The sequence below is a fragment of the Magnolia sinica genome, chromosome 19 (genome assembly GCF_029962835.1).
Source record: "Magnolia sinica isolate HGM2019 chromosome 19, MsV1, whole genome shotgun sequence".
In the NCBI taxonomy this organism is placed as follows: domain Eukaryota; kingdom Viridiplantae; phylum Streptophyta; class Magnoliopsida; order Magnoliales; family Magnoliaceae; genus Magnolia; species Magnolia sinica.
This window is the reverse complement of record NC_080591.1, coordinates 63,929,234-63,940,552: the sequence shown is the minus strand read 5'-3', so window position 1 is coordinate 63,940,552 and position 11,319 is coordinate 63,929,234. Positions and strand designations below refer to the sequence as shown.

Below are 11,319 nucleotides of genomic sequence, written 5' to 3'. Positions count from 1 at the left end.
CTAGAATGTCCTAAGAGTTAGAGAGAGGTTTTGGTACAATAAACCATTGAGGAAATGGAGTAATCGGCTTGCCTTGAGGTTCCGGTTCTAACTCATGTGGAGTGTTGTTAGGTCTATCAATTTCATTTATTTCCAGGTCCTTAGACTTTTCAGCCCTTACTGGAATAGATTTGTCAATTATTTTCCCACTCCTAAGAGTGGTGATAGACTTAGCTTACTCCATTTGATTCGAAGAACTTTGGTCGCTGACTTCATATTGCTGTTTTGGATTGGGAAGAGGTTAAGCTGGAAGGTTTCCCCTTTCCCCAATCGCATTTTTTACCTCAAGCCCTTGTATGGCCTTTGGAAGGTCTTTAAAGGCTTGTAGCATACCCTGATTGAAATGCTCTTGATTTTGAAGATGCTTTAGAAACAGATCCTCTTGAGGTTTCCCTTTATTTAGAATTTAATCAGGAAATCCTTGAGGAGTAACAGTTTGTCCATTCCTCCAACGGAAATTTGGATGATTTCTCTGACTAGGATTGCATATATTTGAAGTGGATCCACTAAAACGTCTTTAGTAATTATTCACAGCATTAGATTGCTCATTCAGTACCTCTTGAAAAGCAGGAATTGTTAGACAATTTTCAGTTGTGTGAATGTTACAAGCACAAATACCGGAAACAGTTTGTGTAGCCTTATCCTTCTTTAGTTCCATGGCCTCAAGTTTTCTTATGAGATTAGCCACTTTAGCATGTATATCATCTTCTTTCAGAAGATAAATTCTGCCCCTATCCTTTGATTGAGTGGGCTTGGAGGTGGTGCTATATTTTGGGAAGATGTCCTGTGATTGTGTGTTTTCAACAAGCTTATCAAAATAATCCCACACATCATAGACCTCTTTGTTCATGAATTCCCCATTGCACATTGTCTCGACCATTTGGCGCATGGAAGAAGTCAGCCCATCGTAAATAAAAATAAAAATTGTTATTCACCAAGTTTCAAAACAATGTTGTGGGCATGAATTAACAAGATCCTTGAACCACTCTAAACATTGGAATAATGTTTCATCTTCCTTTTGGGCAAACTTCATGATCAACTTTCTAAGGGTGTTCGTTTTATGATATGGGAAAATTTTCTTAATGAACTCCCTCGTCATGTCATTTCATCTGCCAATAGATCGTGGATGTAGTGAATGCAACCACGTCTTAGCTTTCCCTTTAAGCAGAAGGGAAAGAGTTTCAGCTTGACCGTGTCCTCATGCACGTTCGGAAAATATAAGGTGGCTATGATCTCATCAAACTCTTTTAAGTGTAAATATGGATTTTCATATTCAAGTCCATGGAATTTTGGAAGGAATTGGATCACCCCTGGATTGATATCCATATGTCCTGTATTTTCTAGAAAAACCATGCATAAAGGTGTGCTCACCGCCACTGGTTATAAATAGTCTCATAAAGTACGAGGCGGGGGTGCATGATGCACCTTGTTCTCATCCTAGATTTCCTCAACCCTAGGTTGAGGTGGAATTGTAGGTTGATTGGCCAGTTGAATGGTAGCCATGACTTCAGTTAACTCTGTGGATCTCGAGTGGTGTCTAATCCTGTGATGGATAGATAACCCCTCAACCAATCCTCCTTCACTCAAGAGACGTTGAGTGTTGTCACTGACCCACTTGGGCATGAAACACTCTCAGCCCTCAATTTCAGAATCTAACTTAAACCTAAAAAAGAAAGAGGGAAATAGAAATCTAGAAATAGAAAGAGAGAGAATTAGAAAGAAGTTATCAAATTAGAAGTTTTTATATTGGGATCCTATAAAAGAAAAAGGAAAGTGAATTAGTTTCTAAAAAAAATGAGAAAGCAACCTAGTTTCTAAAAAAGAAAAAGGAAAGTTTCTAAAATATTTATTTTTAAAAAAAATAGTTTCTAAAAACAAATTAGGAAAGTTTCTATCCTAGAATTAGGAAGTAAATTAGTTTCTAAAAATAGAAAAGGAACGTTTCTAAACCTAGAAATAGAAAGCTAAGTTAGTTTCTAAAATAATTCAGAAAAAACCATAACCTAAAAATAGAAAGTAGAAAAACCCTAATCTCAAACTAATTCCAAAACTAGTTAATCTCAGAAAAATGTAACCTTTAATCCCTGACAACGGCACCAAAAACTTATTCATAACCCCAAGTGTAGGGTCGCGATGCAGTAATAATCTAGGTGAGACCGAGGTCGAATCCACAGGGACTAATTTTGTGTGTATTCTGAAAGTAACGAGAAGTAGAACTAGAAGAAGATGTGAATCTAAATCTGAAATTAAAGGAAGTAATTGTGAAGTGTTTAATTAAAAAATTAAGAAATTAAAAGGTGGGAACTGGGGTTTCCAAGGATCCACTTGTAGTAATCGGGGAAATATTATACTTGATTCATGGACACAACTGGAATAGGAGTTCTATCTTATCCAGTTGAAAGATATAGTAATTAAGATCAAATTTGAACTTCCATCGACCTAATTCTCAATGGATGAAAGTTATGAGAACTGAAAGTGATTCCATCACATAGCCATGCCCAGGAGATAATGGCAAACAACAGGATATACCAATTCCATAATCAAACATAGGAGAATTGTGAAGATTAGAAGGGATTCCATCATCCAACCATGCCCAAGGGACAATGGAGAACAACAGGATTTCCTAATTTCACAATCTCAAAACATGAAAAGAAGATACTCAAAGCTATTGCAGATCTATTGTAATTTGAGTCACAATAAACCATTAAAAACTAAAAGTATTCCTTAAATATCAAACTAGAATCAAAGTAAGTTCAACATAAACATGAATCAAAGCAATAGAAACATCCCATCAGGCTACAAGCTTCACCTCTTAGCCCTAGCTAAGAGGTTTAGCCAACCACATGATTGGATCTAAAACCCTAAAAGAAAGCATGAAAGACTAAGGAAGAAAGAAGAAAAACACTTCGCAACGGCTCTCCGCCCTTGTGCTTCGCTCCTCCAAACCCTAGATAGATACACTGGGATGCCCTGGGGACTCCTATTTATAGTTGTGCAACACCTCCTTTCGCACCTCCTTGTAAAAATCTGAAAATTACCTCAAATTTACGCACTCTGCGTAAGTCGTTCGATGTCATCGAATGTGCCTTTTATACGTGCTTTTTCACACTATTGTAACTTCCCGGACTACGTAACCTTCTATGTCATCAAACCTTTGATGTCATCGAGCATTGTTCGAAGAATCAATAATGTGTCCACAACATTTCAGCAAGTTTTGTCGAAAATCCATAGAAATTTTGATGTCATCGAACTGACTTCGATATCATCGAGCAAGGCTTCAAGTCATCAAACAAGTCCTCAAGTCATTGAAAAATGTCTTCAATTTGTCTAGAAACTAGCTAGATTTTCTCTCATAAATTTGATGTCATCAACCCGTGTTCGATATCATCAAATGTGTCCTGGATGTCATCAAACGGTGATCGATGACACAATCAATATGAATTATGCACTTGTTCTTTCGACTTCGTTCCTTCTTGTAAGGCTCGTATCCTAGTCCGTACCATTTTGTAGACTCTTGCAATCCTCCATGTCGAATTCTGGCAACTCAGGACCTGTAATTGGCATTTGCGCACAACCCTGAGTCACACCCCGTATATCTGAGTCGGCTCGACTTGAAACTTGTACCATCGCGACCGCACCATCGCTGTGATTTCAACGCCACATCTTACGCACCATGCCATACCCAGGGCAGGAGTTGTGGGCCCGTGTATTTTCCTAAGAAACACCGCGTGCTGTGAATTCCAATAGAATCTCTACAACCCATCACATCAATCAATCAAGTACGAGTCAAGTACACAACCCATGCCTCTCCCATCCCTTTCTTACCAAAAAAGACAAGCAAACCATACCCTATGCCACCTCTCCCCCCATAAGTCAACTCTTCCTTACACTACCCATCTCTTTCTTACAACACCCATTCCTCTCTCCCATTCGTCACTCCATCTTATCCTATTTCTCTACCATTTTCCAAGCAACCATGAGAGAAAAATTCTAAGGAGAGAAAATAAGCTAAGTGTGTGGCCCACTTCCTACCCCAAGATCCCTCATCCTAACCCTTCAATCTTTATCATCTTCCATCAAAGAGAGAGCCAAGGAGTTTGGCATTCTATTAGACCAAGAAGATCCAATAGTGGGTGTTTTGTAGGATTAGATTTCATTTTTTATGATAGACCAAGTGGGGCCTACCGATTAATGATATGGATCCTATTTGGGACCCATCTTGATGTATGTATTGTAATCTTAGAGGGGCCCATAGTGGCAGGGTCTCTCCATCTCACCGCTCTCTCTCTCTCTCTCTCTCTCTCTCTCTCTCTCTCTCTCTCTCTCTGGTTTGATGGCCCACTATTGAAATTGTATGATGATCTATGCCGTCCATTTAAGCGGGTCACCCGCTGTCCAAATTTGGGGCCCACCCGTTGCTGGACTGCCCGTCCAAATGAACTACCCAGCCTGTCCATTTTGCACAGCCCATTGAAGAGAAAACACTAATGTCGGCTTGGTCTGTGGGCCCTATCGCGTGTGTACCCCATCCTCACCGTCCGTCTAGTAAACCGGGCCCATTGGCTGTTAGATTGATAGTCCTGACGTCCCATCCTAGCAATCCATTCTGGACAGACCTGGTGGATGGAAAACATAAGTATCAGTTTGATTTTTTTAAAATAAATAAATATAATAAATAATGTTATAATAATATTATATATATATATATGGTGGGCCCTATGTGGGACCCACCGAGATTGGAAATGTATTGGCTGGTGCATCTCACACCAGCTATATATCTGCTGTGGACGTTGCCAAGTTCCGTGGGACCCACCTGATGTGTGTAGATCTCATCCACATCATCCGTCCATCTGGACGGGACCCACTTGATGCGTGGGTGGAATCCACGTTGTCCGTCCATCTGAAGGGAGCCCACCATGATATATATATATATATATATATATATATATATATATATATATATATATATATATATATCTGACGTCTACTCAGCTATTGAAATGATGCCACCAAGTTCTGTGGGCCCCACGCATGATGTATGTGTTTTTACATCCACACCATCCACTGTTTGGATGGTGAAAACCCACTGTTAGCGTGTCTAATCCAAACCGTCCAGATGAGGTGGGGCCCACCCTAATGTATGTATTGTTTACCAGTCGTCCATCTGGACGTGCTAGAGGGGCGGGCCAACCATGATGTATGTGCTTTGGTCCACACCGTCCAAATGGCTGGACGGTGGGCCACACCATGATATATGTGTTTTATCTCCACCATCCAGATTGTTGGACGGTGGGTTGCGCTATGATATATGTGTTTCATCAACGCCGTCCATCTGTTTTATATCAACACCGACCATCTGTTTTATAACCCACGCCGTGACGTATAGGTTATATCCAACCATCTATCAAGTGGACCACACTGCAAAAATCATTGGAGATTGAATGTCCACCATTGGAAACTGTTTGGGATCATAGAAGGTCTAGATCCATATGAAATTGCTTTCCCTTTTAATTTAGGCCTTGGTGACCTCATGATCAGATTGGATGGAAAATAAACATTATGGTGGTCCCTATGTATTGTTAACAATGGAAATCATTATTTCCACTGCTATTTGTGGTTCGGTCCAGATGATCTTTCGATATGATTCATTTTTTTGGGAATGTATGAGGCCCATTGGTGCGGCCCACTTGATGTATATGAGGCCCATTGGTGCGGCCCATTGATGCGGCCCACTTGATGTGTATGAGGCCCATTGGTGTAGCCCGTGGATGCGGCTCACTTGATGTATATGAGGCCCATTGGTGTGGCCAATGCGATGTGGCCCACTTGATGTATATGAGGCCCATTGTGATGTATTTGAGGCCCATGGGTTGAGGCCCAATGTGATATATATAAGGACCAGGAGTGAGGCCCAATGAGACATATGTGAGGCCTTTGTGTGGGGCCGAATGTGATGTATATGAGGTCCATTACGATGTGTGATTCCACCATGATGTATGCAATGATATTTATGGCGGGCCATGCCTTGGGAGCAATGATGGTTTAACATCCACATTATAAGAGCAATAATGGTTAAATGTTCGTATTGTAACTCTCCCTAGGGCCCATTGTTAGGCACATACTTGTTATGTGTAGGCCGTCTAGGCACATCTTCATTATGAAGATAGTTCATCACCATATAACATGCTTAGTATAACTCCATGATTCATGCCCATACGCATCATATATATGCTTGATATGATGAGTGATTGATCATAACATAAGTCATTGGGTAGATTGTTTATAGGACTCACTGATGGGAGTTGCCCACATGACCGTGCGGTACACGCAGGATTGCTCATGACTAGATAGTGTGATTCATGCATCTTGCATCTGTGTGACATGATCACTATACGCCCTAGTGATATCAGGGTCATGGCCTCCATAGGCACATCGTGGATGGCCAAATTAAACACCGAAAATATTGAATCTAACATTGTGGGCACATAGGATGTCCTTAGGTGAAAGTCCCAGAACCTTTTTGGTACTAGGAGATGCTTCAACATCTAGACCAAGCAGATACACGAGCGCACGAGTGCCGAATACCAGTAGATCGCGTCTCCCACTATGTCGTGGTCGGTTGAAAGGGGGTGTGGCCTTATTCGCCCAAGTGAGGGGGTTGTAAGCTAGGCTAAGTTTGACCAACTCACAAATGGGTCCGCTATCAACGAGTCGGGTAGGTGTTGGTAGACTACTGGTTAGGCTGATAGTGTGATCTCTTCCACTCACTAGACTATGCGGCTAGGGAGTCGGCAGTCAGTGTGGAGTGTACTAGACCCCGGTGATATCTCAGAGGGGAATTGTACTGATATATATACTTGATGAGGACTGGCATGCTTGCATTGCATCTCGCATATGACATTTGGCTACGTAGGCCTCGCATCACATGGCCTTGGTATGGCCGATAGCATTCATGTCTTGCATCACATAGCCTTGGTACGGCTGATAGTATTCATGGACTTACCAGCATATTTCCGCATTACTCCGATATTGCATACTTGACACTAGCCTTCCGCACACATTTACACCACCCTCTAGCTTTTCGTAAGCTTATGCATGACCGTTGCATGCAGGTGACGTTGGATCGCAGCAGCAGCACTGAGGCCGGAGCGTGTAGCTGAGCTTTTGGAGTTCCGATATCTATATTTGTATTTCCTTTCCACATTGTACTCAAAGTTTTTGATATAGTGGATATGTGGTGATGTTGCTTTCTGACTTGGTTATGCTTGTGGTTATGCTCCATTATAAAAAAAATCATATTGAAAATCTTCCTTGTAGGATCCCAAGATTAGAATCTGGCATATGGGTGACAGGAGCCGAGAATGGGGCACTACGGAGGCTGTCGGTGCCGGATTCGGAGATTGAGAATTCTGTGAGCTCGGTTTCCAAGTTTGGGGCGTGACACTTCTCCACTTGGTTTTATTGAATCTTGGGACCTAGAAATCTTCAATCTTTGTCTCCTAAGATCCATTCTTTGCCTTGGTGATCTTTGAGCGACAAATCCATGCTTTTAGAACCTTTTCCAATCCAAGCTCTTAAATTCACCTTGCAACACAAACATGAGTAAAAATAGGACATTAAGAGAATCATGTTCATAAAACTAAGATATAAATGGGGGATAATATGCAATATTTGACCCTCAACAATTATCCAGCCTCGATGTCTGTCGAGAGAAAAACAAACATTTACCCTTCCTGTGAATCATGAGTTTGAAGTTTATACTATAACAAACTTATTGTTATTCCTAACTACTGTTCGACTACAAAGTCAGTTGAATAGGCAATCTAACTTTCATACCCGACAACCTTCTTGCCACTGATAGATAGTTGTTTTCAATGATCGTCTCACTTCGAATAGATTGTCATTAATTATCCTCTTTAAAAAAAAATATTCTTTTCAACCGAGTGTAGTTAAAACTATAATATTTAATTGATCGCTTTTGGCCTAGTTTATTCTTTTTTATTATATTCTGCTATCGTTGAATGGTGAAAAGTGAATCATGCCTTTTTATCAAAAATAAAGTCCTTATTTCAAAGGCAAAAAGAAAGGTAAAAAGAATTTATTAAAGGACATACCTTCCCTTCACAAATCGTTTGATTTTACGCAATTAGTAGCTAAATAGTTAAGTCGATTTTCACATATCCAGTCCTAAGCCGATTATTTCGATGCTTGGGGTCACAAGGCTTCCATTCGAGTTGAGTTACTATTAGCTCCGTCACGCTCGACACATGCACATGCATACATAGTAGGACCACCGAATTCAAAACCATCCATTTCAACCAAATTTTCTTTAGTCGTACATTTATTACATTTATTGCTTATACAGCGGGAGCCCTCGTTGATGGATTGGATGTTTTAAATCCTTAGCTATGTGTAGCATTGGCACATGGATTAGATACTGACAATGTTAGTAGCCAAATTGCTACTGAAGTGACGTCACCAAGATATGTGGACCCCACCACGGTGTATGTGTTATATCCATACTATCCATCCATTTGGAGAGATAGTTTTATGGCATGGAAAAAAATGAGGTAGATCTAAATCTCAAGTGGAACCCACCACAGAAAACAGTGGGGCAATGATACTCACCCTAGAAAATTTTCTAGGGCCCACCGTGATCTATTTTTGAGATCCAACCTATTCATAAGTTAACATAGAGGTAGATGAAGTCAAAATATAAATATCGGCTTGAATGGAAACTTTTGTGGCCCCTAAGAAGTTTTGAACGATGGATGTCACTATCCCCACTGTTTTCTATGGTGGGATCCACTTGATATTTGGATCTGCTTCATTCTTTGGTTCGTTCCATAAAATGATCTCTTCGAATAGATGGAAGGTGAGGATATCACACATAAATCATGATAAGGCCCACAGAGCTTGGTGACGTCACTTCAATGGCGATTTGGCTACTGACATTGTCAGTATCAAATCTTAGGTAGACCACACCATAGGAAAAAAGTGGGGATTGAATGCTTACTATTGCAAACTTATTGAGGGCACCCAAGTTTTTAGATCAAGCTGATATTTGTGTTTTGCCTTCATCCATGGTTATGTGACCTAATCAATCGGTTGGATGGCAAATAAACATTACAGTGAGGTATAAGAAGTTTTTAACAGCAGGAATTCAATCACCACTGTTTTCCTGAGATTTAGATTGGCCTCATTTTTTTTTCATGCCTAAAGATGAGTTGGCAAAATGGATTGACAACATGGATAAAATTCATACATTATGGTGGAGCTCACGGACCTTTGCCACTAGCTAGCTGGCTAGTTTGCGATCACTAGCCAAACCCTATCCGAACTATTTGATGCCATAAAAGTGGGACCCACCTGCAATGACTTAGGGCTCGTTTGACATCTCTACTCTAATTCAATAAGAACTTTTTTTAATAAGAGTTCTTTTTGTTCTAACCCTTGTTTTAAATATGCTTGTTTGGTAAAATAACTTTTTTTAAATTACGAAAACTATTATATGAAATAAGCAATTTTGACAAAACATTTAAATAAGATTATTTTTTTTAAAGTGTACTTGATGTCATTTTTTAAAGATTACAAAAGCTTCGTAATAAGAACAATTCATATGGTTGTTTTGGTGGATCTCACCATAGATGGATGGTGCCCCAAAAGGCAAAAGAGTGGATGACTACATACAATCTTCATATTTTAAGACATTTGGGCCTTCCATTATGTCGGATATTGAATATGGACTGTCCATCATATGGAGCTCGTCTTTAATGTGGACCGTCCATCATGTGAGCCAAACCTTCAAAGTGGGTCATCCACCATGCAAGACCCATCTTGAATGTGGACCATTCATCATTAGGGGCCCACTTTAATGTGCATCATGTGGGTCTCACCATCAATGCTAGTTGCCCTTAATGTGAGGCCCCCCAATGTTCACTACCCATCACCCATCATGTGGAGTCCACTTTGATGTGTTCATAGTGTGGGCCCTACCTTCGAAGTAGATTGTCCATCATGTGGGGCCCACTTTCGATATCCATTATTCATCGTGTGGGGCACACCTTTTATGTGAATCATCCATCACGTGGCCCACTTTAGATATGGGTAATCCATCATGCAAGACCTTGGATGTGGACCGTCCATTAGGTGGGAGCCACTTGATGTGGACCATACATTACGAGGGGCCACACTTTGATATGGGTCATCTATCATGTGAAGTCTACTCTATCCATTATGTAGGCTCACCTTGATGTGGACTATTCATTGTGTGGGGCCCACCTTCAATATGGGTCATTCATCATGTGAGCCCACCTTTGATTTTAACCAACCATCATATGGGCCCACCTTCAATGACCATCAACCATCAGGTGGGTCCCACCTTTGATGTGGACCGCCCATCAAATGGGGCCCACTAAATGTGGATGTTCCGTCATGTTGGCCACACTTTAATGTGGGTCATCCATCATGTGAGGCCCACCATTAATATGAACCGTTTATTATATGGGCCCACCTTGTGTGGGCCATACTTCATGTGGGGCCCCACATTCAATATAGGTTGTTCATCATGAGGGGCCCACCTTTGATGTCCACCATCTATCATGTGGGTCCCACTTTTGATGTGGACTATCTATCATGTGGGTCCCACTTGATGTGGATAGTCCATCATGCGGAGCCACATTTTAATCCAAGCCATCAGTCATGTGGGACCTACCTTTGATGTCCACCATCCATCATGTAAGTCCCAGTTTTATTGTGGATCGTCCATCACGTGGGACCCAACCTTCAATATAAGTCATTCATCAAGTGGACCCACCTTTAATGTCAACCTTCATTCATGTGTTCCCACATTCAATGTCCACCATCCATCATCTGCGTTGTAACTTTTATTTGGATTGTCCGTCATGTGGGGCCACACTTCGATGTGGGCCATCCATCATATGGGGTTCACTTTTGATATGATTGTGCATTATGTGGGCCCATCTTTGATGTGAACCATTCATCATGTGGGGCCCCACCTTCAATACGGGTCATCCATCATGTGGGCCTACCTTAGAGATATTATAAGAGAAGAGGAGAAGAAAAGTCGGCAAGATGGAAATTACTTGAAAAGTTTAAGGACAAATTTGTTTAAAATTTGGTAAAAAAATGTCAACCTATTTAAGCTAAATACAATCTTTTTCAAAATTAATTCATCCCTAAGTTACTGAATCGGAGCTTATTTGATACTTTCTAAACAAATAAGCCCCCTAATTGAACTTTTTCCAAATGGTATAAAAG

General features: G+C 40.7%; 1 non-coding gene across 1 annotated transcript; it reads left to right on the top strand.

The window, feature by feature from the left end:
• The first annotated feature begins 983 nt into the window (after positions 1-983).
• LOC131235913 (small nucleolar RNA R71) lies at positions 984-1,090 on the top strand. Its single transcript, XR_009166427.1, has one exon. It is a non-coding gene; the product is annotated as a small nucleolar RNA R71 (small nucleolar RNA).
• Positions 1,091-11,319: the final 10,229 nt, after the last annotated feature.